The sequence below is a fragment of the Salvelinus fontinalis genome, chromosome 35 (assembly GCF_029448725.1).
Source record: "Salvelinus fontinalis isolate EN_2023a chromosome 35, ASM2944872v1, whole genome shotgun sequence".
NCBI classification, from domain to species: Eukaryota; Metazoa; Chordata; class Actinopteri; order Salmoniformes; family Salmonidae; genus Salvelinus; species Salvelinus fontinalis.
This window is the reverse complement of record NC_074699.1, coordinates 14,435,806-14,459,571: the sequence shown is the minus strand read 5'-3', so window position 1 is coordinate 14,459,571 and position 23,766 is coordinate 14,435,806.

The window sequence follows — 23,766 nt, the reverse complement described above, 5'->3', positions numbered from 1 at the left end:
TGAGGGCCCGACGTCCACAGGTGGGGGTTGTGCTTACTGCCCAACACCGTGCAGGACGTTTGGCATTTGCCAGAGAACACCAAGATTGGCAAATTCGCCAGCCCTGTGCTCTTCACAGATGAAAGCAGATTCACACTGAGCACATGAGCACATGTGACAGGCGTGACAGAGTCTGGAGACGCCGTGGAGAACGTTCTGCTGCCTGCAACATCCTCCAGCATGACCGGTTTGGAGATGGGTCAGTCATGGTGTGGGGTGGCATTTCTTTGTGGGGCCGTACAGCCCTCCATGTGCTCGCCAGAGGTAGACTGACTGCCATTAGGTACCGAGATGAGATCCTTCAGACCCCTTGTGAGACCATGTGCTGACACATGCACATTTGTGGCCTGCTGGAAGTCATTTTGCAGGGCTCTGGCAGTGCACCTCAAACTTTAAACTTTATTTTTCTATCTAACTACTGTGTAAAAAAAGTGCCATTTATGTAAAATATGTTTAGAATTTAAATGTAACAAAAAGAAAAAGCTGTAAAAAAAACTGTTTTGTTCTCCGACTTTTTGTTCTCCGAAGAGGTGGATGTGCCAATAATAAAACAAGTTTTTAACAAAATGAGACTGAACATATAACATACATGGAACATATAACATTGACAAACATAGGCCTACATATGGGACGAAGTGAATGAGTTGGAGGACTTCTATCAAAGTCGGTGCAAAAGGGGAGAATAATAATCTCCCATTTAAAATCCTCATGTTTTACATTGAGAACTGAGTTTGGTATGGAAAACAAGCCAGGCAGAAGTGATTCCCAATTATCCTGCACATAAAAGTGGCTTCGAGCCAAAAAGCAAAGACCCCTCCTGTCTCAGCCTCCAGTATTTATGCAGCAATAGTTTATGAGTCGGGGGGCTTGGAGCAGTCTGTTATATCTAGAGTATTTCTCCTGTCTATCCGGTGTCCTGTGTGAATTTAAGTATTCTCTCTCTCTCACACTCACTCTCACACTCACACTCACACTCACGACCTGAGCCCTAGGACCATGCCTCAGGACTACCTGGCCTGATGACTCCTTACTGTCCCTAGTCCACCTGGTCGTGCTGCTGCTCCAGTTTCAATTGTTCTACCTGCGGCTATGGAACCTTGACTTGTTCACCAGACATGCTGTTTTCAACTCTCTAGAGACAGCAGGAGCGGTAGAGATACTCTGAATGATAGGCTATGAAAAGCCAAATGACATTTACTCTTGAGGTGCTGACCTGTTGCACCCTCTACAACCACTGTGATTATTATTATTTGACCTTGCTGGTCATCTATGAACATTTGAACGTCTTGGCCATGTTCTGTTATAATCTCCACCCGGCACAGAAGAGGACTGGCCACCCCTCATAGCCTGGTTCCTCTCTAGGTTTCGTCCTAGGTTCTGGCCTTTCTAAGGAGTTTTTCCTAGCCACCGTGCTTCTACACCTGCATTGTTTGGGGTTTTAGGCTGGGTTTCTGTACAGCACTTTGTGACATCAGCTGATGTAAGAAGGACTTTATAAATACATTTGATTGATTGTCCAAGGAATCAGCTTTCCATATTGTTAGTATTTAGCTAAAGTGCTAGAGTAATAAGTAATAACAATAGATTGAGTCATAAAAAGTTACATTCTGAAATCGAATCAGTTGGAAAAGTCATCTTTGATGTGTAAGGCAAAAGAGTCAATCATCATTATAACAAATGTAAACAGAAAAATCCTATCATTTACCTAGACCGTCCTGTGTAGCCTATCAAGAAAAAAAGCCACCCAACCAGACAGCCTCTGGCGAGCAGAGGGGTGGGACAAAACTCATAATCCACACACACCTTCACAAATCAGATGGACTTAGTCACATGCACAAAACGCATAGGAACACAAAATATTCAACAAAATCACACTCAGAAATCTAGCACAACAGATTACCACACAATATTAAAAGGGTTAAATGTTATAAACATACTGTATGTTTGAGACTACATTGTCGCAGCCTAGAGTCTGCACCGTTTGTCAAACAAGTCAGGATTTTTTTCAAAGAGGGTTTGCAGGATAATTTGCTCTATAATTATCCACTCACACCAAGCATTGAGAGGATGTCTATACATTGCTATCGCTAAACGTGAAACGTGTCCTATGCGCATCCAAGACAACTGCATCACTCTGTTATCGTGGAATTGCCCAGCACCTGCAGTGATAGTTATATCTACAGGTGTAGTATCTTAATTTGGTCACCCTGTTGCAGGATAACTTTCCTGCAATACAGGGAATGTAAAACTTGTTCTGGGTTTGAGGTTTAAAAATGTTTCTGAAGTTTGTAATTTCCACTTTGAAATGTTACTTAATTTCCCCTTATGAAATTTGTATCAACCCATACAAAGATGTCCAATTTATAATGCACAGAATAATTCACATTTCCCGTTCAACTGAAGTTCTGTCTTAAGTGAATGAACTAGTTAGCTACCACAGCCAGTTCAGCTCTAGCCTCCAACTATCTGTCAGTTAGCAGTATCTAACAGCTGTTTTGTGCATGTAAATGTTAAGTAGCCTTTGTTTTTGTACCATTTCAACAGAATTTAATTAACTTGACTTGTTTTTGTCCAGTTGATGTACCATTAAAGCTAACCAGAAGTTGGCAAATGTTAGATATTATTTTTTCACCAAGCACAGTCATTATAGTCAATGTAATGTTATTGATCTGTCAGTTTCCCTAGCTTATTCCTTACTTTTAACACTGACATAGCATAAACAGCTCTACAGGCTTCACTGTCATGGTGCACTGTCATGGTGCACAGTCAGTACACAACACTATACTCATCATGTCTTAGCAGGATCAGATGGTGTCAGATGTCCCAGTGGGGTCAGACAACCGGGGAAGACCAGTCTGCAGAGTTCAGGTGAATTTTGCAGTATATTATAACAATCCATGAATGGATACATCTTGAGTTGATAGGTAGGCTACAGTCCTGGAATAATGGTAATTTCAATAATTTAACCTTTGATTCTTTTCTTGGATAATATAATGTATAAATGTACACCAAGGTAATTCTTTGTCATGCCTCATCTGAGCAGGATCCGATGGTGATAGGGGTCTCAGCAGGGTCAGGCAACCAGGAAGGACCAGTACGTAACGGCACTGAGGTAAACTTTTTACAGATGCAACACTTTATTCTCTCTGTGCAGCAAACACTGGACAAGACAGAAGCTTCAAAGATTGAAATTATTTTAATGTAGTCTGACATACCTCTAAAGTTGATTTCTAAACTGTATCAAGGGTTGATAGGTTTTTACCAATAACACAAAACATGTAAAACAAAAATGTGAAGAAGACCTGGGAGACGCCATTATTGATGATGAATGGATACAGATATGTTTGAATGTCCAGTCATGTTCATATCATCTCAGACATAAATTACTGCAGTTTACGACCATCCATTCAACATACTATATTGTCACACCCTAATCTGTTTCACCTGTCTTTGTGATTGTCTCCACCCTTCTCCAGGTGTCGCCCATCTTCCCCATTATCCCCTGTGTATTTATACCTGTGTTCTCTGTTTGTCTGTTGCCAGTTCGTTTTGTTTCGTCAAGCCTACTAGCGTTTTCCCCTCTGCTACTGTCTCTAGATTGTTCCTGTTTCCTAGTTTTCCTGGTGTCGACCATTCTGCCTTCCCTGAACCTGCCTGCTGTCCTGTACTTTTGCCCCACCTTTCTGGATTACTGACCTCTGCCTGCCCTGGACCTGTCTTTTGCCTGCCCCTGTTCGATTAATAAACTGTTAATACTTCGACGTTGTCTGCATCTGGGTCTTACCTGAAACATGATAATATGCCAGTGAAACTGAATAGCATGTATTCAGAAATGTAGTTCTTCTGCTGGAGGTGTAAAACACAAAAGGGGACATATTTCAATATGTTATGCTCTTCTGAAGGCTGGCTGAATTCTAGCAAAGAGTACTGTATGTTCTTTTATCTCAGCATGTCTACAGATTCTCCATTCTCCATGTTTTTGTTTGCTTGGAGACTGTTGTCAGTGTAACCTAGCATTTATATCGGCTAAGAAATGTATCTCCATTAATTGGAAGGTTGGTTATCCTCCCACAATGTCACAATGGATGGCAGAAATATTAAATGGTGTATCGCTAGATCCAGCTATATTGTGTGCAAGAGCTCTACAGTACTATTTGGCCTATGATATGAACTACAGTGCACTCCGTAATTATTGGGACAGTGAAGCATTTTTTCTTTTGGATCTATACTTGAAATAAAACAATGACGATGAAGTTAAAGTGCAGACTGTCAGCAGAGGGTATTTTCATCTATATCGGGTGAAACGTTTTGAAATGACATAACTTTTTTTTTTACCCCTTTTTCTCCCCAATTTCGTGGGATCCAATAGTTACAGCCTTGTCTCATCGCTGCAACTCCCGTACGGACTCGGGGGAGGTGAATGTCAAGAGTCATGCGTCCTCCGAAACACCACCTTGACACACTGCTTCTTGACACAATGCCCATCCAACCCAGAAGCCAGCTGCACCAATGTGTCGGAGGAAACACCGTACACCTGGCGACCTGGTCAGCGTGCACTGCTCCCGGCCTGCCACAGGAGTCGCTAGTGTACGATGAGACAAGGACATCCCTGCCGGCCAAACCCTCCCTAACCCGGACGACACTGGGCCCATTGTACGCCGCCCCATGGGCCTCCCGGTCACGTCCGGCTGCGACAGAGCCTGGACTCGAACCCAGAATCTCTGGTGGCACAGCCTTAGACCACTGCGCCACTCGGGAGGCCCAATATGACAGAACTTTTTGTACATAGTCCCCCCGTTTTAGGCAGATTGGGATTCACTTGTAAGTGTATTGAATTGTAAAAAGGTAAGTATTTGGTCCCACATTCATAGCATGCAATGACTACATAGTCCCGTGTGGCTCAGTTGTTAGAGCATGGCACTTGCAAAGCCAGGGTTGAGGGTTGATTCCCACTGGGGACCAGTATTTAAAAAAATATATTTTTATTAACTAGGCAAGTCAGTTAAGAACAAATTCTTATTTTCAATGATGGTTTAGGAACAGTGGGATTAACAGTGGGACTTGTACCTTGTCAGCTCAGGGATTTGAACTCACAACCTTTTGGTTACTAGTTCTACACTCTAACCACTAGGCTACCCTGTCACCCCGAGTATGAAAAAGTACAGAAAATGTATGCCCTCACTTCTGTAAGTTGCTCTGGGTAAGAGCATCTGTTAAATGACAAAAATGTACTACATCATGTTTGTGACTCTACAAATTTGTTGGGTGCATTGACTGTTTCAAATTATTTTGTGCCCAATATAAATTAATGGGGAATAACGTATTGGATCATTTATTTAATATGTTTCTAATAATATGAGTGAGAAAGTTAGACTCACAAATATCATACCCCCAAGATTAACTAACCTCTCACCAGTACAATAACAGTGGAGTTTAGCTTTTTGGGGGGGTATGATATTTGTGCATCTATGAATTTCTCACTCATTATTATTCATGATTCATTCAGGATTATCCATAATCATGGTAGCACATTCATGTAGAAGTATTTATAAACATATTCTGTGCATAAAATTAACTTTTTGGTCCACCAGCCACTGTGGCAGGTAGATCTTAAAATCTACAAGCCACTCTGATTTTTTACCAGCCAAAATAAAATTTCCCTGCTAAAATTACAACAAACAAAACCCCCCAAAAATGGATTAGCATGCTTTGTAATGTTTCTAAAACAATACATGTATTACTAGTAAGAAATAATATGGTATATTGTTTCATTTCATTTATTTTTACCAAAATATCACAGAAGAGACAAAAATATTCACCTGCTCCTTTAACCTTTTCACATGTACCAACAAACGGGTGTAATCATTTTACAGTGGTCCCTGCAGCTAATGCTCAAACCGGTTTGATTAGAACACTTATTTATAATGTCCAGTTTCGATTGACGCAACAGTCAGCATTTGAGCTAGCCACACTGTTTTGTCAAACATTTTGCACATACACAGTCCTTACCAAGTTATTTCCTGAATGTGACCAGTTTATTTTTGTATGTAATGTTCAGACATTTACAAAAGTAGAAACAACATACACGATCATCCAAATCAGAAAATGTAATCTACATTAGTCCTAGCGCTAACTGAGGAAATATGTCATCGCATCATGGGTGAGCTCAACATTGATCGAAATAATTGAGTGAAACACTTTCTAGAAATCAAAAATAATCTGACAATGGGTAGTTTGTGTACGGCGCCATGTTTGTTTTTTGCATCAAACAAAGATAATAAGAGGAGACAAGATGAGTTGGGTCTGTTTGCAGTATGCATGTTGAAGGGCCTGTGCCATCTCCGATCATTTACTTCCCTTTATTCACTTCCGGAAGTTTACTCGAAAGATGAGTGAACCATTCTTTCACCTCATTACAGCATCTTTGGTCTGACAGATTTACAAACACTTCGGTTGGAGTCATTAAAACTTGTTTTTCAATCACTCCACAAATGACTTGTTAACAAACTATAGTTTTGGCAAGTCAGTTAGGACATATACTTTGTGCATGACACAAGTAATTTTTCCAACAATTGCTTACAGTTATTATTTCACTGATAATTCACTGTATCACAATTCCAGTGGGTCAGAAATTACATACACTAAGTTGATTGTGTCTTTAAACAGCTTGGAAAATTCCAGAAAACTATGTCATGGCTTTAGGAGCTTCTGATAGGCTAGTTGACCTAATTTGAGTCAATTGGAGGTGTACCTGTGCATGTATTTCAAGGCCTACCTTCAAACGCAGTGCCTCTTTGCTTGAGAACATGGGAAAATCAAAAGAAATCAGCCAAGACCTCAGAAACAAAAATTGTAGACCTCCACAAGTCTGGTTCATCCTTGGGAGCAATTTCCAAACACCTCAAGGTACCACGTTCATCTGTACAAACAATAGTACGCAAGTATAAACACCATGGGACTACGCAGCCGTCATACCGCTCAGGAAGGAGATGCGTTCTGTCTCCTAGAGATTAATGTACTTTGGTGCGAAAAGTGCAAATCAATCCCAGAACAACAGCAAAGGACCTTGTGAAGATGCTGGAGCAAACCGGTACAAAAGTATCTATATCCACACCAAAACAAGTCCTATATCCACATAAACTGAAAGACTGCTCAGCAAGGAAGAAGCCACTGCTCCAAAACCGCCATAAAAAACCCAGACTACGGTTTGCTGCACATAGGGACAAAGATCGCACTTTTTGGAGAAATGTCCTCTGGTCTGATGAAACAAAAATATAACTGTTTGGCCATAATGACCATTGAGGAGGGACTGCAGGAGGGACTGGTGCACTTCACAAAATAGATGGCATCATGAGGCCGAATACTTATGTGGATATATTGAAGCAACATCGCAAGACATCAGTCAGGAAGTTAAAGCTTGGTCGCAAATGGGTCTTAAAAATGGACAATGTCCCCAAGAATACTTCCAAAGTTGTGGCAAAATGGCTTAAGGACATCAAAATCAAGGTATTGGAGTGGCCATCACAAAGCCCTGACCTCAATCCTTTAGAAAATGTGTGGGCAGAACTGAAAAAGCATGTGCGAGCAAGGAGGCCTACAAACCTGACTCAGTTACACCAGCTCTGTCAGGAGGAATGGGCCAAAATTCACCCAACTTATTGTGGGAAGCTTGTGGAAGGCTACCCGAAACGTTTGACCCAAGTTAAAGAATTTAAAAGAAATGCTACCAAATACTAATTGAGTGTATGTAAACTTCTGACCCTCTGGGAATGTGATGAAAGAAATAAAAGCTGAAATAAATCATTCTCTCTACTATTATTCTGACATTTCACATTCTTTAAAAAAAGTGGTGATCCGAACTGTCCAATGACAGGAAATTCTTAGTAGGTTCAAAGTTTAAATGTATTTGGCTAAGGTGTATGTAGTACTTCCGACTTCAACTGTACGTGACACCCAGAATGCATTGTGTAATGTCATCAAACATGGCACCAGAAATAGCTGGCAAATATCTTAGCATTAGCTCATTATAATTAGTACAACCTTCAAAAAAGTATTTTACACACATCATACAGTAGGTGTCCATTACCATCTATGCAGTAATCGGAAGGCATTACTTGTCACCAATACTTGAAATTGTGAATAAAACTGTAAATATATTATGCTCCATACATACATACATCATGCTACAGTATAAACGACAACACGATATACAGAAAATGATTAACTTACTTTGATAGGAACGCACACATGTCCAAAGTTATTGTTTGTAAGGAAAACAACAATGGAGGCAAAGCAAGAGCCAGCCAGGAAATGTGCCAGTTTGTGCAAGACCAATGTCTGCATACTTGATGTTCGAAGAGGGGAGTTTCTCTGGCTCAGTAAAGCCTCAAACATAACTTGTGCGCAACACTGAAATGGGCTGCTTCTATGTGAATTAATGAGGTGGAACACACCTCAATTCAAACTGTTATTAGGAAATACAACTTGTTAGAAAATCATTTGAAATTGATGTTGAAACATTGCCTATAGATAATTAGCAGGCAGCACATGTTAACTTTCCTGTTGCGTAGCAATCACATTTTGGAACAGTGCATTCTGACAACACTCGCATAAAACGGCCCACGCTGGGGTGACCGTTAGAGATATTTGGAACTCACGTATGAAAGGTGAAGGGTGGGAGGTTACCGTGGTAACGCGACTGGAGTCATGTTTGTGCCTGTGAGATTGAGAGTCTGAGCAGTAGCAGCATTGTCTTCTCTTCCCTAGCAGTTGACATTGAAACATTGAAAAACAACCTAGCTTGTGAAAAAACTATGTAAATAGCCAAGAAACACAAGGACAAAGTTTCACTTCAGTAGACTTTATTTTCAAGTAAATTAGACCAACTTTTATGTCTTTTATGATTCATAGTTCTTTGACTTTGTGCAATTAATTTACCAGCTTTGAAACAAAACGGTAGAAATACTTTGAAACAGCTACTGCAGCATTTATTTTACTATAAATATGATCAAACTTTAATTCACAAATGCGAGTGAAATGTCTGCACTGTGGAGGCCTGACCTCCCGCCAACGTGGCTAGTGAAATAGACATCTTACCCACCAATGCCAAAATCTACCCGCATTTGGGAGGTGGCGGGTGTTCATTTTAGGCCCTGTATATATTATTTTCTTATTTACAATAAAACTGACCCCAAAATGACAAGAAAAGGGTCATATTAGATTGTGTAGAAATGAGCTGACATATGCCCAACAATTGAGGGAGGGCACCCAGAGCCCCTGCCAGGTTATGTCCCCCCACTTCTAAAACAAAAGTTGCACCCCTGGAGACCACAAATACTTCAATCGCAATGACTTCTCTGTTCCTCATCTTCTTTGTTACTCCCTGAATGTCTGCCCATATTCCCTGCCTCTCCAGTCAAATCTCCTCTCAGAGGTTGGAGGCTTTAACAATTCTTAGGAGAATCATCCTCACTTCTTTTCAATTAGTAATCTGATTCCCTGTACCATACCATCACATCCTGAGACACGTATGCATTAGTGGAATATTTTACATTTGTGTGTAATCCAACATAAAGGTCTAGGCAAAAACAGTAGCACACATGATGTGTGTTTACCATTGTGTGCTCTCTGCATAGACAGGAATGTGGATTAGACTGACTTTGTCACCATGAATGGTGCCAGACCAAATCATGCATTGGTCTGGCACCATTCAGAGAGTCTCAAAGCAGGTGGCACAGAGCCCTTCATCTAGGAGCGTAAACACCAAGCCTGACTGCTCAGCTGCCACTGACCTTGAACTGGGAGCACACGTAAGCCTTCCTGCATTGTGTTCGGCTAGCTATGTGTGTAGAGTGGGGTCCAGTAGTTGGGACTAGCTGAAAGAGGACTCATCCCACTGGGCGTACTGGTTAAATCAATGTTGTTTCAACGTAATTTGTCAATGTATTGTGATGTGGAAAATACATTGAAATTTCAACCACAGGAATATGTCATCATGGTGACCAATTTTCAACACAGACAATCCTTGTATAAAACATGTTGAATGTGTACCTTTGAAACCAGGGTTGGGTAGGTTACTTTCGAAATGTATTCTGTTACAGTTACTAGTTACCTGTCCCAAATTGTAATCAGTAAGGTCATTTTTGGATTACATTCAGTTACTTTTAGATGACTTTCCCCTTAAGAGGCATTAGAAGAAGACAAAAATGTATGTTACCAATTGAAAGAGATCTATTGCAGGATAAATCAATGTTAAAGTTTACATAGCTGGCCGTATATGGATGTTAAATTTTACTTTATGGGTTGGTTACGTAGGCTTCTTCTAACCCATCGCTTTCTACTACATATAATAATACAATTAAATTTGACTTTGGTTTTTAATGTAAGATATATCAGAATTCCAGTCATTCCAATAAATGTTACACCCCTTGATCTTCAAGAATACTACTTGAAAATATGGAAGTATAGATTAGCCAAATTGTTTTACCTGAGCATGATCCCAAAACGAAAGACTTGTTAGCTAGCCCTACTCTGTTGTTTATGATTTTGTTGTCATGGAGGCCTGATTGGGCTCATTGATTCGAATAGAAAAATAAATGCTTGGAGCACTACTGAAATGCTGCTGCATTTGCTATAGGCATATAGATTACCTTTTTGTTTCTGACACTTTGATATCTTGATAATATGAAGCTGTTTAAAGAGAAAATCCACAGATGAAAGAATAACAAAATGGCCGCCCGCTACTGTTTTGGTAAAAGCTGAGGGATGGGCCTGGAGAAAGGAAACCACTCTCAGATTAATAGACAGACCTATGGATGCAAGGACTGACCATCCATGATATCACAATTATTGTTTTGACCATGTTATGAGGCTATACAGTGTTTTTTACATTTACAATGTTTACAATCATTGGAGACAAAAAACGTATATTTTGGGTTCTCATGGAGTGTGACAGTCGAACAAAGCTCAAGAGGCATTTAAGTGTGCAAGTTTGAGCACGTGTCCATTAGGCCTATGGTTTTTATCAGCATGAATTAAATTGAGCAATAAAAGCCCCACTTTTAATCCATAGGCTGGGATCCATACTATGCAGCTGTTGCAAGAGCACATTTTTTCACTGGCTGTCCACTGGTTTCAAAAACAATGATTGATAGGCAGCTTAAACTTCTTCAATTCAACCATTTTTGGGTTCAAATACACATTTAGATTTATGAACAGCCGTCCACAACAACCACAATCCATAATGCGCAAATAGCTTAATGAGAGATCAGCAGTGTGATTCACATCAATGCGCTATGTAGATGTCAATAATAAGTGATATCCGTATCACCGTAGACTACACCACTGCTGTCATCCTTACCGCCAAGAGTTTATTCAAGTTGGATAATCTTTGGATGCCGACAGCAGTCGCCCCTGTAGAAGACATAGCTTGGACTGTAGTCTAATAAAGCTTATTCCTGCTCTTTTCCCGCGACTCTCCAACACATTTGGTGTGTCATCATAGTTCCCTCTGAACTGTGGTAAGATTCGCTCAGGTGGAACAAACTTCAATTTGTGCCTTTTTTCAACGCTGATTTGAAAGTCATTGAGAGAACAGGGAAATATTAAAGTTTTATTTTTTCGCAAACATCCTTTCTAAATTATATTTATTTTTAAATTAGTCCTCTAAGTAATCATCAAGTTTTTAAAAAGTGTCTGTAATCGGATTACAACATTTTTACTGGTAAAGTCACGGATTACAGTTACAGTTTTTTTGTAATCCCTTACATTTAACGGATTAAATGTAATCCGTTACTCCCCAACCCTGTTTGAAACAACGTCAGATCTTCATGGAAATATCCTTTCTCAGAAAAATACTATAGGCTGGGCAGCACCTCCTACTGGAGAGTTGATCTAGCTCCAGCTATGCCTTTGGTCTCCCATCCAGAATTTTAACTATGGCAAGCCCGATTTTAGTTTTGATATTTGTTTCTGATTATTACCAATGTGCTATCATAAAATAGATTACTGAGAAATCTCCACTTAGATTCACTGATTGAGTCACTGTTTCTATCAAAGTCATTCCAAAGGGTAGGTTTAACAGGGCTTTGATTTGATTTAGTCCTAATCTTTCATTTAGATTTTTGGTTGAAATGGAGACGTGAATCCAACATATAAATTGTTCATTTCTATACAAACTGGAATTAAAGCCAGACTCAGTGGCACTGATGGAACTACCCAAGCAGAAGACACATCTTGTTGACACGTTAAGAAAATTCACGTCTCCATCTCCACCAAAAATGTAAGTTAAAGAATAGGATTAATTTAAGGCTAGGAACCCCTCGACAACATCCGCTGAAAAGGCAGAGCGCGAAATTCAAAAATATTTTTTTGAAATATTTAACTTTCATACATTCACAAGTGCAATACACCAAATGAAATCTTAATTCCTTGTTAATCTACCCATCGTGTCTGATTTTCAAAAAGGCTTTACAGCGAAAGCACACCATTTGATTATGTTAGGTCAGAGCCTAGTCAGAAAAAACATACAGCCATTTTCCAGCCAAAGAGAGGAGTCACAAAAAGCAGAAATAGACATAAAATTAATCACTAACCTTTGATGATCTTCATCAGATGGCACTCATAGGACTTCATGTTACACAATACATGTATGTCTTGTTCGATAAAGTCATATTAATATCAAAAATCTCAGTTTACATTGGCGCGTTATGTTCAGTAATATTGTGCCTCGAAAACATCCGGCGAATTTGCAGAGAGCCACATCAATTTACAGAAATACTCATCAAAAACTTTGGATACAAGTTTTATGCACAGAATTAAAGATATACTTCTCCTTAATGCAACCGCTGTGTCAGATTTCAAAAAAGCTTTACGGAAAAAGCACACCATGCAATAATCTGAGTACAGTGCTCAGAAACTGAGCAAGCCATACAGATACCCGCCATGTTGTGGAGTCAGTAAAAGTCAGAAATAGCGTTATAAATATTCACTTACCTTTGATGATCTTCATCAGAATGCACTCCCAGGAATCCCAGTTCCACAATAAATGTTTGTTTTGTTCGATAAAGTCCATCTTTTATGTCCAAATGCCTCCTTTTTGTTCGCGCGTTTAGTTCAAAAATCCAAATTCAAGCTGCGCGGGCAAGTCCAGACGAAAGTTCAGACGAAAAGTCCAAAAAGTTTTATATTACAGTTCGTAGAAACATGTCAAACGATGTATAGAATCAATCTTTAGGATGTTTTTTTCATAAATCTTCAGTAATGTTTCAACCGGACAATTCCTTTGTCTTTAGAAATGAAAAGGAACGCATCTCGCTCTCACGGCCGTGCGCATGATTTAGCTCATGGCCTTCAGCCAGACCCCTTAGTCAAACAGCTCTTATTCGCTCGCCCTTCACAGTAGAAGCCTGAAACAAGGTTCTAAAGACTGTTGACATCTAGTGGCAGCCTTAGGAAGTGCAATATGACCCCATTTACACTGTATCTTGGAAAGGCAATGAGTTGAACAACTACAAACCTCAGATTTCCCACTTCCTGGTTAGATTTTTCTCAGGTTTTTGCCTGCCATATGATTTCTGTTATACTCACAGACATCATTCAAACAGTTTTAGAAACCTAAGAGTGTTTTATATCCAAATCTACTAATGATATGCATATTTTCGCTTCTGGGCCTGAGTAGCAGGCAGTTTACTCTGGGCATGCTTTTCATCCGAATGTGAAAATGCTGCCCCCTATCCCAAACAGGTTTTAAGCCAGTAGCTCAGACGGAACTATCCAAGTAGTAGATACAGGTAACTACCAAAATAATGGAAACACTTGTAAGTATATTGAATGCAGGTGGTTCCACATAGGTGTGGTTCCTGAGTTAAACAATTAACATCCTATCATGCTTAGGGTAATGTATAAAAATGCTGGGCAAACCATTATTTTAGCCATTACTTTGTCTACCATGGCTATGCCCCCATAGAATGACAATGCCCCCATCCGCAGGGTACGAGTGTTCACTGAATGGTTTGATGAATATGAAAACTATGTAAACCATACATCTCAGTCACCAGATCTTAACCCAACTGAACACTTGTGGGAGATTCTTCAGCAGGGCTTTATACAGCATTTTCCACCACTATCAAGAAAACACTGAATTATGGATTTTCTCGTGGAAGAACGGTGTCGCATACCTCCAATAGAGTTCCAGACACTTGTATAATCTATGCCAAGGTGCATTGAAGCTGTTCTGACTCGTGGTGGCCCAACGCCCTATTAAAAAACGTTACCGCTTCCACTCATCGCCTTGGCTTTCGAGCCTCTCCAGGGTGCCATCATCTTCTCCAAGTTGGGCCTCCTACCATCTGGAATGGATCCGGGAAGGGGATGAGTGGAAGACCGCCTTTAACACGGCTAGTGGGCACAACAAATACCTGGTGATGCCGTTCGGACTGACAAACGCTCATGCTGTGTTCCAGGCCCTGGTAAACGACGTTCTCCAGGACATGTTGAACCGGTTCGTATTCGTCTACCTTGATGACATCCTCGTGTTTTCCCACTCGGCTCAAGAACATGTTCTCCTTGCCAGACAAGTCCTCCAGCGTCTTCTGGAGAACCGGTTGTAGGTTAAAGCGGAAAAATACGAATTACATCGCTCCACCATCTCCTTCCTGGGGTACATCTTAGCTGCAGGCAACATCCAGGTGGATCCTGAAAGGTGAGAGCGACGGTGGATTGGCCGCCACCCAGCTGCAATGCTTCCTCGGGTTTGCTCATTTCTACAGCAGGTTCATCCAGGGCTGCAGCACCCGGGCGTCCCCCCTGTCAGCACTCACCTCTCCCAAGGTCCCATTTACGTGGTCTCCAGCTACAGACCAGGAGTTCTTGGACCTCAAACACAAATTCACTACCGCCCCCATCCTAATCTATCCAGATCTGTCCCGGCAGTTCATCGAGGAGGTCGATGCCTCGGACGTCGGAGTGAGGGCTGTCCTTTCCCAGCGTTCGGCCCAAGACCAAAAGCTGCAACTTGCTCTTTCCTCTCCCATCGTCTCAACCCCGCAGAAAGGGGACGGATGGCGTTGGAGGAGTGGAGGCACTGGTTAGAGGGGGCGAAATGCCCATTCATAGTATGGACAGATCACAAGAGCCTGGAATATCTCCACACCGCCAAACTCTAGGCAAGCTCAATGTGCCCTGCTATTTACCCGGTTTAACTTCACCATCTCCTACCGCCCGGGGTCCAAGAATGTGAAGCCAGATGCGCTGTCACGCCTCTCTTGCCCCATTGCTAACCCCGAGACCATCCTCCCTACCTATTGCTCGCGGCTGCACTCCTCTGAGGTATAGAGAACCGGGTCCATGAGGCACAGCGTTCCCAGCCGGACCCCAGGGTGTGTGGGGGGGGGGGGGGGGGGGGGGAGGGGGTTGTCCCAGACTCTGCATGTTCCTTGGTTCTGGAATTGTCTCATTCCTCTCGACTGGCCTACCATCCTGACTCTCGTTGGACCCTGGCCTTTGTACGACAATGTTTTTGGTGGCCCACCTTGGTTCCTGACATCTTTGCGTTCGTTGCTGCCTGCACCGTGTGTGCCCAGAATAAAACTCCTCGGCAAGCTCCAGCTGGCCTCCTTCAACCACTTCCCCTCCCTCACCATTCTTGGTCACATATATCCCTGGACTTTGTCACTGGTCTCCCACCGTCTGATGAAAACACGGTTATTCAAAGCCACCCACTTCATCGCTCTCCCCAAGCTACCCTTAGCCAAGGAGACGACCCAGCTCATGGTGCAGCACGTCTTACGGATACATAGACTTCCGGTGGACATGGTTTCCGACCGGGGTCCTCATGTCTCGTCCCAGTTCTGAAAGGCATTCTGCACACTCATTGGGTCGTCGGCCAGCCTGTCCTCTGGGTTCCACCCCCAGTCTAAAGACCAGTCGGAGCAAGCCAATCAGGACTTGGAGACAACTCTTCGCTGCCTGGTCTCCACCAATCATGCTGCCTGGAGCCAGCATCTTGTGTGGGTAGAGTACACCCGCAACACCCTCCCTTGCTCAGCCACTGGTCTCTCACCGTTTGAGTACTCCCTGGGATATCAGCTCCACCTCTTCCCGGAGCAAGAGGAAGAGATCAGCGTCTGCCGCTGTCGCCGTACCTGGAAGAGAGCCCAGTCTACTCTTCTCAAGACCACCTCCATGTATCGACGACAGGCGGACCGCCACCGGACACCGACTATCTGTTATCCTCTCGGGCAGAGGATATGGCTGTCCACTCAGCATCTGCCCCTCTGGGTAGAGTCCTGCAAACAGTCCTCCCATTATATCGTCCCTTTCCCCCTCTCCAAGATCCTTAGCCCCTCTGCCTGCTCTCGACCTGCCCTTTGCCCCGTGTTTCTAATAAATCATCTGAGAACTGTACTATCCTCCTCCGGTGTCTGCATCTGGGTCATATCCTGAGTTGTGATAATAAACATTACACAACAAGTTGGAAATCGCAAATTTAACAATGAGTGGTCTGGAAGGAATCAGTGGCTAACTGCAAGCATTGCAAAGCAAACACTAGCCTACTATTCAGGTTGTGTGATCCAAGTCTGGGTTTAGGGGTCTCTTTTCCAAGCTTAAAATGATAAACATTCACATGCGACACCATGGGCTGGAAAAGGTAGAATACATTGGCAATGCTGTCAATCCAGCATGACTTCTGCCGCATTCAAAACAACTGGAAACTCGGAACTGGGAAATCTCAGGCTTCAGTGAGTTCAAGACAGCTGGGAACTGGAAAATTTGCTCCGACTGTGAAGATATGTTTTGAACGGTTATCCAACTCCGAATTCCAAGTCGGGAACTCGGGCCACTTTCTTTGGCTCCACCCTGAAGATCACTGACGTCATGATTCAATCTTGTTTTTTTTTGAGTTCCCAGTTGTCTTGAAAGCACCATCCAGAGAATGACAGAGTTTGATGACAAAAAATTTGCCGACAAGAAGAACCGCCGCGAAGAAAGTAATACTAAGTGTGTGTTGTGTAGTAAGCTGTTATTAGCCCATGTGCCTCACCCTAATAATTTGGTCCCTTTCCCCCTCATAACATAGCCTACTGTTCTGACTTGGTGGTGCACATTTAGCCTATAGCCTGTTTTAGAGAAATGTCATCATTTAATATTTTAAGAGTTTTCATTGTCTGCTCATATGCCCCCTTTATTTATCCTACGGTTCTGACTTGGTGTACAGGGAGAATACTGTAAGAACAGCCCATGTTCTGAATTCTGTCACTGTACATTTCAAAAGTGCTGAACAAATAGTTACATTGACTACGCAAGTCAGCCATATCAGCTATATATTTTTTAAAGGGCAGTAGAATTAACTGTTTCGCTGCCAGACAAGGCTCCGCTGATAGCCAGGTGTTAAGGATTCACTCCATGGTGCTGAAAAGAAAGCTCTGCTGTTGGGACAGCTTTATGTAGGACCTAACAGTTTGTGGGCACCGCTTGTCACCGTTATAGTGCAATTAATGTATGGTTTAGTGTTGTGTTGTGTAGTTGCTTTGCTGGCATACATCTAAAACAAAACTGGGTAGATTTCCCCAGCAAGATTTTTATGCTAAAATCCCCACTGGTCAGGCCTACTATCCTTGGGGATAGACTTACACCAGGGACAGGATGCTCATCTCCACCTTATCACCGGATTCTCTCTAGGAAAGGTATGAAAATGTGAACATGAAGTCATGCAGAAAGAAATGAAAACTTCTGCAAATTAAATCAGGGCACTTTGAAAGGAATATTACGCCGGGAGATGGTTTTATTAGAGAAAGGAAAAATACATTTCCCGCTTATTTGACCTTGCCGTTTTATTTGTTTATTTCTCTGTCATTTCTCTGTTGGAGACCATAGAGGACGTTTAAAGGAGCCTGGGCTTATAATATTATCTGATGTAATGAGAGTGTTTATGTGCTGATTATTCCGGGTTCCTCGCCGGTGTGTCTGTAGTGCGCTAGAGAGCAGAGACAGGGTAAAGCGTACAGTGACGAGGCTCATTAACAGGAAATACTCCACCACGCTGCTGGGGTCTGGCTGTCATCGACGGCAACGCCGGACTAATTATGCACTGTAAGTGGAGTTGTGCAGAAGTAATAACCCCTACTTTCTGGAAATGCAAATATGACAGCCCTGATCATTAGGTTTTATATCTCAAAGCCATATGGTATATTGTAAAACGGTCGAAGCCAAGGGCAAATTCATCTCACATTTCAATAAATGTTTATGAGCTTTCACCATAAATGTAACAGCATTGTGAATGTCATGGATAATGTGCTAACAAATGTATTGTCTAAAATTATATTATTAAATGAAGAAAAAAAAACCTTGATGTGTTGTGCCAAGTTATTAGTAATTGGCAAATGGAGTAATTTAGCCCGAACAGTAAAGTTGCTGCAGTGATTGTCCCTGAAAAACGTACATTCAATTGGCTAAAACAGCTCCAAAACGTACACTTTCATCCACCAACTGATACTACTTACAATGACAGTCACAATGATATGAACTTCATGGGAGCGTTTATAGACTTTCTGACTTGGTAGCAGTTTGACGGATGCTTTTTAGTCTTTAAATCTTCTATTGCTTACTTGTCCTTGACCCAGTTGGAACCAGAGGAAACAGGGAGGGAGAGAGATAGAGAGAGACTGATCCAGTTGTAATGGGGTTCAGTGAACTGGCTTTAAAACAGCTGCAGTCTACTCAGCATGTGCGCTTGCCAAGCCTAACTATGCACCCTCTGACACCTAACAGACTTTTCCCTCCAAAAGCAGTGGTTAAAGGAATTATCCGCCAGTACCATTGTTACACAGGCAACTTTTATTGTGCAATCTACATTCTATTACATTCCCACCTCAGTTCTTATATGAGACTGACAACCATTTCTAGGACATTATGAGTGCCTAGCTATTTGGGGATAAGCTACATGAACTGTTTGATTATCTTTGTAGTGGCAGAAAAATACCATTGCTGTAACGGCTTTCTTCTGTGGACGAAGGAGAGGACTAAAGCGCAGCGTGGTTAGTGTTCATCATGTTTAATAACGACAAATAACGTGAACACTACAAAATACAAAAACAACAAATGTGAAAAACCGAAACAGTCCTATCTGGTGCATAGACACAAAGACAGAAGACAACCACCCACAAAACCCAACACAAAACAGGCTACCTAAATTTGGTTCCCAATCAGAGACAATGACTAACACCTGCCTCTGATTGAGAACCATATCAGGCCAAACATAGAAACGTGAAAACTAGACACACAACATAGAATGCCCACTCAGCTCACGTCCTGACCAACACTAAAACAAAGAAAACACAAAAGAACTATGGTCAGAACGTGACAATTGCCCTGGAGTGAAATATTTAGGAAAATGTGTTGGTGTATACTTGCGTATGCATGTGGACACGTGTGTCCATCTGTCTTGTCTGTCTGTCTGTCTGTGTTATGTGTCAGTGAATTCCTCCAGAAATATTCAGGAACAGGTGTGGTTCATCCTGGCTGAGTGCTTTTCTGCCTGGATAACACTCACAAGAAGATGAGACAGGAATGAGACTGGCAATGCTTATGTACAAATACCTATTTTCTGCATGCGAATTGATCTCCTCAGCTATGTTTAAGTTTAAGTTGGCGGTCTATTCTGTGTCCACATGCAGTATGGGGTATAGCCGAGTCTAGGCTCTCCTCCACTTAGGTAGCGATATCATATCTGATTCCTTCTCACCTCTGTGGTTGCATGTTAGAGCTGAGGAGAGAGGGGCTGCATGACATTAATACCTAACTAGATATCTACGGGCTGTGTTTGTTTAACTGGATGGAAGCTGTGGGCTAGCCAGTCCTCTGGGGCTTCAAGCCTTGGTGGCTCTTTCCCGGGAAACTGAAACATTCTAGTAACACAGAGCCAATTTACAACCCCCTGGATCCTAGATTGTGTTTGGGATGAAGTGAAATTGGTATTTCTTCAGCGCTGCATTGCAAGTGTTTCTCCCTGTTTTTTCTATCAGCCTATCAAGCTCTCTCGCTGACACTCTCCTGAGGTAGGTGGTATTAGAATAGATATCAGAATAATGAGCTATGTATTCTCCTCCTCCATCCCTTGGCCTCCTCCGATATTGCCACTCTCTCTCACACTCCAGTTTGACACGCTCATTGTTTAGCATGGCGTGGATCTTGGGATGGTTAATATTATTCCAGCGCGCTGGTAAAGTCAGATAAACCTTTAATTGAAATTTGGTTGTGGAACACCAGAGAGCGATCGCCTCTGGCTACATGTTAGAGAGGAAAGGGGAGCCATCAATAGAAGTTCGAAAGCTCTGTGTGTGGCAATTCAACAGCTTGAGGCTGTAAGTCCGAACCAGAGGGAATCACTAGACCAGAACATGTACCTGCGATACCCAAACCGCATGGAAGGTGTTCCCTTAGAACCGATTGCATGTGTATAAAGAAGGACGTTTCACGTTTGTGATAGGAATATGCTCATTTCAATGTGTTACTGTAGCATGAACGTGTATACAATTTTCCTGAACTTAATTAATACAACACTTCCCAGTCAACTGCCAGTACTAAGTTTGTCTAGGTTCGGGGCTAAATGTAACTTCTGGTCTCAAGGACGGTGAAATCATAGATTGTTTAAAGGTACACATGGTTTTCCTTTAGTTAGGAATATATAAAGGACACAATAACCTATGTTTTGTTAAATTGCACATTTTCTGAACGAGTTGGTGAGCATCCCTGCTGAAGCACGACAGAGATAAAAAAAAAGAGATTCTATCAAGGTTTTTTTCCCTCTTGTTTGACTGAATTTAACTGAGTGGCTTGGGTGATCTTGGGTGAACAAATCTAGTCTTACAAATGAATCTAGGCCTATTATCTGTACTGCCAGTGTGTGTGAGCATGTTTTATATAATTTTTTATGGCAAGGATAAAATATTTAATGTTCAGTAAACTGGATAAAATATATGTTACTCTAAACATGTATAAATCATCTTTCTTTACTAGAAAGAGTGATTCAGTTTTACAGTTTCTCAATTCTCTGGCTCATTTTTTGAAACAGTCTTAACATTCTCTAAACTGTAAGTGCAATTGTCACAACTGTTTTATGGGACATCACAAGTCTATTGCATATCTGCAAAATGTAGTAACTCATCCAAGAAATGTAATACATTTTTCAAAACAGTTATTGTGTCAGTAAATTGGCCAATGCCACCAAAATGAATCGTGTGAGTCGTACTGGTCAGAATGGTTAGATGTTTTATCACCATGGCAGTCAACCCAGGAAATGGTTGTTATATTCAAATGTCAGTTCTGTTGTACATTTCTGTTGACACTGACTGCTTACTGTACTATACAAGAATGTGTGTATCACACAGAGCTTTTTTAGATACCGATTTCAGTAGGTAAATGAAAAGACCTGTGGTAGTTCTGTAAAAAACATTCAATTGTACCTCCTCACAGTATGTAACACTACAAGTTCCCGTCGTGGTGGACATCCTGTCGCTCTCGTTGGTCTGGCCAGAGATTCGTCAACATCACATCTGATGTTTTCCCTTGCGATGCACGGGGGGTCTCCTTGCGTGGCGCAACCATCCCCTGCAATGATCGCCTGTGATGTCCTCACAAGCAGCATTCATGACATCTAACAGAGACATCTGATCTTGTGCCTGATAGTCAGATACTTTCCACCTCTGTGCTGAAAAAACCCTCTTCTATCGGATTCAGGAATGGGGAGGATGGTGGAAGGAACTCCATTGTTATCCTTTCATGCGCAGCAAACCATTCCTTAACAATGTTGGTTCGGTGGAAGCTAACATTATCCCACACAATTACATAATTACATAAAGTGTGGTCTAACTAAACCTCTTTGGTGTTCTGCTATTATGTCTCTGTAAAGTGTATTTAGGAAGGCCAGGAGAAGTTGGGTGTTATAGGGCCCACACCATTCTCACACCATTCTCAGAAATGGCAGCACACATTGTAAAATTGCCCCCAAGTTTGCCTGGTGTCAATTGTGTCTTGGTGTCCAATGAGATTACGGCCATGTCTCCTGCCTTTGGCCAGATTGATCCCAGCCTCGTCCACAGAAACAAGAATGTGGGTCCTTTCATGTCCCTCCTTCCAGCTCCATCATTCTCTATATAGTAACACAGAAACAAAATGTAAAGTCAGTTTTACATAGCCTATTCTAGAATCAGACAGTTTAGTAGAGTAGAACTGTTTTCTGTTCTTATGGGTATCTGCAACTTCAAGAAGTATATACACAGGCATTATTGAAGTACAGTAAAACTCCCTGTACAATATACCATGTGCACACCAATGGTTTACCTGGACATACTGGTTCCACAGCTCCTTCACTCTGTCACTATTCCTCTCAAATGGAACCTTGTAGAGTTGTTTCATACTCATTCGATTTTTTTCCCCCAAACTCTGTCTATGGTGGAAATGCTGACAGAACTGATGTTTGCGAAGATATTGTTGCCATTTATGATTGCACTTTGGATCTCTCTTAGCCTGATGGAATTGTTAGCTATGACCATGTTGCAAATTTCTTGTTCTTGCTGATGGCTGAATTCTGCTGCTCTGCCACCAGCATGAGGTCGTTGTGCAGTCCTATATATGACATGTAGAGCTGCTCTGCCACCAGCATGAGGTCGTTGTACAGTCCTATATATGACATGTAGAGCTGCTCTGTCACCAGCATGAGGTCGTTGTACAGTCCTATATATGACATGTAGAGCTGCTCTGTCACCAGCATGAGGTCGTTGTACAGTCCTATATATGACATGTAGAGCTGCTCTGTCACCAGCATGAGGTCGTTGTACAGTCCTATATATGACATGTAGAGCTGCTCTGTCACCAGCATGAGGTCGTTGTACAGTCCTATATATGACATGTAGAGATGCTCTGCCACCAGTCCTATATATGACATGTAGAGATGCTCTGTCACCAGCATGAGGTCGTTGTACAGTCCTATATATGACATGTAGAGCTGCTCTGCCACCAGCATGAGGTCGTTGTACAGTCCTATATAATGACATGTAGAGCTGCTCTGTCACCAGCATGAGGTCGTTGTACAGTCCTATATATGACATGTAGAGCTGCTCTGCCACCAGCATGAGGTCGTTGTACAGTCCTATATATGACATGTAGAGCTGCTCTGTCACCAGCATGAGGTCGTTGTACAGTCCTATATATGACATGTGGAGCTGCTCTGTCACCAGCATGAGGTCGTTGTACAGTCCTATATATGACATGTAGAGCTGCTCTGTCACCAGCATGAGGTCGTTGTGCAGTCCTATATATGACTTGTAGAGCTGCTCTGCCACCAGCATGAGGTCGTTGTACAGTCCTATATATGACATGTAGAGCTGCTCTGTCACCAGCATGAGGTCGTTGTACAGTCCTATATATGACATGTAGAGCTGCTCTGTCACCAGCATGAGGTCGTTGTGCAGTCCTATATATGACTTGTAGAGCTGCTCTGCCACCAGCATGAGGTCGTTGTACAGTCCTATATATGACATGTAGAGCTGCTCTGTCACCAGCATGAGGTCGTTGTACAGTCCTAAATATGACATGTAGAGCTGCTCTGCCACCAGCATGAGGTCGTTGTACAGTCCTAAATATGACATGTAGAGATGCTCTGCCACCAGTCCTATATATGACATGTAGAGCTGCTCTGTCACCAGCATGAGGTCGTTGTACAGTCCTATA